This window comes from Hydractinia symbiolongicarpus, chromosome 11 (genome assembly GCF_029227915.1).
Source record: "Hydractinia symbiolongicarpus strain clone_291-10 chromosome 11, HSymV2.1, whole genome shotgun sequence".
Lineage (NCBI taxonomy): Eukaryota > Metazoa > Cnidaria > Hydrozoa > Anthoathecata > Hydractiniidae > Hydractinia > Hydractinia symbiolongicarpus.
In genome coordinates, this window is record NC_079885.1 from 25,622,121 (window position 1) to 25,628,453 (window position 6,333).

Below are 6,333 nucleotides of genomic sequence, written 5' to 3' on the forward strand. Positions count from 1 at the left end.
GTCAGCACGTCTCAATTCTTTAATATTTTAAACTTTATTGTACTGCAGAGCGAATTGTTTCGTAACGTGGACTTCTCGATAACTTAACTATTTACCGGGTGCATTGGTTCTTATGTAACTCTTTTAGGGAAATGTGCTCTTTAAAGCTCGAATATACCTGTAAGTTGAATAATTTTGTGAGTACCCAACAGACAGTTTTGAACTTACTTTAGTTCTTTGAAATAATATTTAAATTCTATCCTTATGTAGCCTGATATGATGACCTAACGACTTGTAACTGACTTTTTTGAAGATATAAGACTACAGATCGTCATTTCCGTTTAGCGATATATTGTTCTTGCTTCTATCACTTTAAACTAACTCTGTAGATTTTCCACAGTTCTATGAAACCTCCATTTTTTAAAAGTCCAATATGTCATTTTCTTTTTCTTTCTTTGTCATAAGTTATTGGCTAATCTAAATATTTTTTTGCTGCTTTCCAATATTTTTAAAAGTTAAGCATATTAAAAACAAACAAACAAGCATATACTTTACATGATTCATTGCGCTGAGATTTTTTGAATACAAAAGATTGATTTGAAAAAATATTATCCGGTAGATGTAAACAAAAAGCACAAGTAAAGATGGAAAATGGTGAACAGAGTATGGGTCGTTATCGATGAGGACAGCACGTTCTCTTAAACTAAAGAAAATTAGGCGTGCCATAGACGCAGAAAATTTATAATTCTTATGCTGAAAAAGCATATTAGTTTTAATTTGTACTGCTTTAAATTTTCATACGTTTTTTTTTTACGTTGAGATTTTCACCCAGTCCAATGTTTTTTAGCTTGCATTTATATTGAGTTGACATGAAATTTACTTGAAATGAGGTTTTAAACTGCTATGAAATATCGTTGTGTTTACATGGAGTTTTTTATATCAGGGTTATGTAAACCGCACATGCATATAACTTTGTACACATGCGCAATATCACTTTGAATAGGCGCAAAAGATTTTTACACGCCACAGTTTCATTTTTAGGGTGACATTTTGATCTTTTAGATTGAAATGAAAATAACACTGAAATAGGTTAAATGTGTATAAAGACAGAAATGAAATTCAAATTTTTTTCTTGCCTCTGAAACTTCATGAAAAGTCTGCCTTACCCTTAGCACCAGCCAACCAGGGATAAGCACTTCAAACTTCTCCTATAAACTCTTTTAAGACACTTGAGTGACTGCAGTTCAATGACCTTTAAAAAGGAGAAAGGCTAGTTTCCAGCAAGTGCACTGGAAGCAAATTATGCATATGAATTGAAAAATCTCATCCGTTTAGAATTAACTTGTCCACTTAGTCAAAAAAAAAAGGTTTGATACTAGGCGGACAAATTCAACAAATAGCTAATCAGATGTCAATTTTTGTTGGCACCTAATTTTGTGTGTCAAATGCGATTACTTGAGTTAGTTAGTAGACGTCAAAAACGCATGTTTCTTTATTTTTTTTATTATTTGGCTATAAATAATTACATTTGTATGTGTAACAATTAGAGAAATCGTAATTAGAATCAAAAATAAACTATTTTGGAACCTACTCAATTCTAAAATAAAAATGATGTCGGTATTTACGTAAAAGGAAAACGAACTACTGAAATCAAAACAATACATTTACCAAATGGCGTAAAATAATTTTCTTTACGCTGAACAGAACTACTATGCTCATCAGAATTAAAATAATTAATACCTGTATTGTCTTCAAAATATTGCAATTGCTGCTTTTTGCTAAGTATGTACACAATAGAAATGCACCGGGTTATGCACGACGGGGAATAATCTAAAGACCTGTATGTGTCCGACGGACAAACCCGTTGATTCTTCCACCGAATGAAAAACTTTTTAGTCTCTATATTAATAATAATACAAAGTATGTATGAGGGGCATTATAGGGCTGGGGAAGTCGTCAAAAGAACTTATTAATAATAATTACCTCAATTTACTAAATAATAATAAATTATATTAAAAATGCACTAAATACACGCCATCATTTTTCAATAAAACGTTTTCAATGTTATGGAAAAAAGAACCATAAATTATTAACAATGTCCCCTGCGATAAAAAGTAGCAGCCATATTGCTTCAGGATGGCTGAAAAGAGAAATCAAGAAATTCAGTTATGGTTAGAATCTATTGTGAGATTAATTTGATTAATTTCAAATGAAAAATATTTTTCTTTTTGTTTTCAAAGAAATTTCGACATTAATATGAAAGAACGCGATGCCGCAACCGCAATCATTGTAACACACGCGGTATTGCAAATGACAGTTTCTCGTGACTACCTTTTGATAGGGGAAAAAGGAACCCTCCTCCATGGGTCATTTTATAGTGATGTGGAATAAGCCTATTATTAAATGCATGCTTCAGGTCGTAAAAGTTTAAGAAAAAGTTCTTTCAGTTCCATTTTATATTTCCTGCCCAACAAGAGGATTTTTATTACAATAAGTCTACCGATATAAATACATGAATTCAGGTTAGTAAATTATCTAAGTATAGGTATAATTTTATTTTGTTTTCTTTTATTTAAAGTGCCAAATTTGACTCGCTATCACTGATGGTTCTGCCTAATCTCTTAACAACCAGAGAAAGTTTACCGTATACAAAAATAGTGTCTCCGCGTTTTGAGCCAGCTTTCTAATCGAATAATATAAGCGACAAGAAAACATAGCTAAGTAGGAGAGCGTCAACAAAAGATAAAACGTAGTATAGTTTACATAACAGACAAAAACAAAGTTTGCGTCACACTGCTATGACACCAATTATTAAGAATTTTGTTAATTCTTACGTCTATCATTCATCGTCAACACATTAACCAACTTAGTTAGCAGTCCACTTAATTACAAATTATAACTCATTTCCTCAAAAAGTTGTTGATAAAGTCGCTACACGCGAAGTATATAAGAAGACTGAATGGAAGTGTAAAACTATAAGTTGTCATCATGTCTTCATTGTATTGGCTTCTCTTGTTATTGCTTGTGGCTAGCCTGCTCTCTTTTAGCAATGCAAGGCCCCATCTTGGATGTACTGGTATACGGTATCGCAGAAGATGTTCCAAAACTAAGGTGAAAAGATTAAACTTGTTCGTTTTGCTCAATTAATTTGTTTGGAACTTTTATTTTCGCAGGTTGTTAGAACAGAAAGAAGTATACATGAAATATTTTTGTTGTCAAATTCATCCCACAATCTTTTTTCTGAAAGTTGTTTATTGGAACTTTCGCCGTTCAGAACCAAGTTTGTATTACCTTGTCTTAACAACTTCCTACCCTTTTTTTAGTTAATTCAATTATTCCTAAATTTGTCAAATCTGTTGCTTTTTTAAAATAAAAGAGTGTGGAAATGTAATAGATATAAAATAATTGCCTCATATGATGTTTGAAATAATTATTTTTTACTAAAATGTTTTTATGGCTCATGCTTCAAAGTTTGTAAGGATACGATAAGCATCAGGAAAAAGCAAGTATCACCTGCTATAAACAATATTAGGAATGAAAAATCCAAGTTTTTACAAACAGGTGGCTAATACATCATATGCATACCCTTGAAACCACCAAAATTTCAATTTTTTGTTTATCTAGAATGTTGTGCGCAGATCTCACCAGAAGAAACACACAGTACAAAAACGTTTTATATCCAACTTTTCTGAAGATGATATTCAACGAATTATGAAAGAAATTGAAGATGAAATAAGAAGCGAGGAGAATTGAAAGAAAACAACATATTTTGAAATGGCGTAGGCGTCGTTGCCTATAAAAATGTATGGCAATTGAATATACCAAGAATGGTGATAATTAAGGCCTATGTGCTTATTATTCATGCTGACAAAAATTGTTATCTATTTAATATTAACATTTTATTTATATACTTATTTATTTTAACTTCTAAATTACAGAATATAGTTTTGACTTTATTTTCATTAGGTAGCTAATGCATATTATACTCGTATATTCTATTTTAAAGCAAGATTTGTTGCACTTTTTTTTGTCTTTAATCAATAAAAATCATTTGTAAACATCTTCATAGCATCTTTCCCTGATTTAAATCATGGTAGCTATGTGAGATTGTCATCAAAAGGAGATGATCGATTCAATATAAAGGTAATATCAATGATTGTCGAGCATTTTGAGCTTGAAAATGGCGCATTTGAATGCAACTTGCGAATCAAATGAATGTTATACTTCTTCACAAATACAATGGATATGATAAAATACACCTTCTTCTTATAAGAAACTGAGCTTCAAGAGTTAAAATATTTGAAGGAACTTGTAACAGTGCATCTTATTTACCCCCTTCTTTTGGAACTTAGAATTAATCACTGTCTTACGACGAAATTTTCTTTTTTCAATACTTCTCAAATACACACAAAATTTAATGAAGAAGATGACATTTACATTTTTGATATTTAATACATAATAAATTACCCCTTCTTCGATTCCTAAACATTTTTAACAATTTTTTAAGACTAAAATTATGAAGTAGTTAAGAAATAGGCAACGAAAATCCTCCGAACTCCAAAGTTCGTATCCACAAGAAATTTAGAAAGCAGCCTTGACATGAGTAACACGCACTACGAACTCGTCAAAGTTAACTTGTCAATTTAGTACTTTCGCTAGACTTCTTGTAGAAAGATGACATTTTATTGACGTTGGCGTGTTTTCACCCATTGATATGGAAAGTCTGCACTTACTGGGAAACAAACAATACGAGAGAAAAGATGTTAAGTAAAATCAGTATTTACTTCAAGTGCGGGAGGTATCGGGCTTAAACCCCTGCCAAGTCATGCCAAATACTATAGAAGTGTGAATTTATCCTTTCTGCTTAGTGCTCAGCATGAAAATAGGATTGATATCTTAGGCAGTTGTCTAGTTAAGCGATTGCTTTGCTTACACGACTTTCGTAGTTCAAATGGGAGCTTTAAATGTGCTAGGACCCTCTTCGCAGGACCCTCGTTAATAGCAGTACCAATAGGAACTGAAAAGACTATCCTGAGTAAATAATTTAAATAATAAAAATAATAAAGGAAATTGCGTGTTTACACTTAGATCATTATTGACATGGCCAAGAAATTATAGCTTTTATATTAATATTAAGCTCTGCCTGTAAAACGTCTTCTACTAATCCAACATTCCATTGTCTGAACTTTCACACCCACACGAAAACTAGAGATTCTGAAAAATAAATAAACAAGCAAATACACTTTGGTTTCGCAAATAACCGACTTGCTTGAGAAGATTTGATGACTGCACGAAATATGATGCCGTTGTAATGGACTATAAAGTTAAAAAGTCAAACAGTCATGGAAGTTGATCAAACTGTTCATCAAACTTCATCAACCTCGCGAGTTTGATGAACAGTTTCATGCATTTGAGATGAACCACCAAATACAACTTTTTTCGAAAAATAAGAATGGGAGAAAAACATCATGTTTGATGGAGTTTGTTCGCGATCAAACTTTTCAATAAAAAACACTATTGATCTTACTTAAAAAAACACGACAATTACTACATTGCTCTAATTTGCAGTAAACATATGTTCAAGGGACTGCTTTTAAAACTCATCACATAAATGTATTTACTTTTAACTCAATATTGTACATACAAAGCAGTGACTAGAAACAATGTTAGATAGATTACACACTTGGCATTAACCGTAATTGTAACTTTTTTCAAACCTGTTACCCCACCCTGTCGGATATATGGTCGAAAAATCCTGGACGGAATAGGGTTAAACGATGTCAGCCATAGGTTTCCGTCTATTCGATAAATTGTACACTAGAACCCGGTTACCTGATAAAATACTACTAGATTCAACTTGTGTACTGATGAGCATATCTTATGTGTACCACTAGTTTAGCCATTTGATTTACTTAAATTTTATGCAAAAGGAATTTTGATGGTGTGTGTGTAGGAGATAGTCATAAGCAACATTTTTGCACAACTTAAACAATAGTTTAGTGCTATATTTAGCTGAAACAATATCATAAAAATAATTATACAAGCTGATTATTAAATTCTTCTAAAATTTCTTGTGATTTCAAGGTCTGTTTATATCAGAACTAACTATTGAAATATTTCATCTCGCAGCAATTTCAGAAGAACAATAAGAACTTCAAAACAACAAAACCGTAAAAAACTAGCCTCAAACGACTTTAATTAATCAAAGTTCCTGACAACCTTATAGAAGTTATTTAACATGTTTTCCGGTTCTTAGCAAATTTTAAGAAAGATTTCCCCGTGAGAAAATAAGTTTATAGTCCTAAGGGTAATCCTAATGAAAGCTATTATATCTTCCTGATTATAAGGGTTATT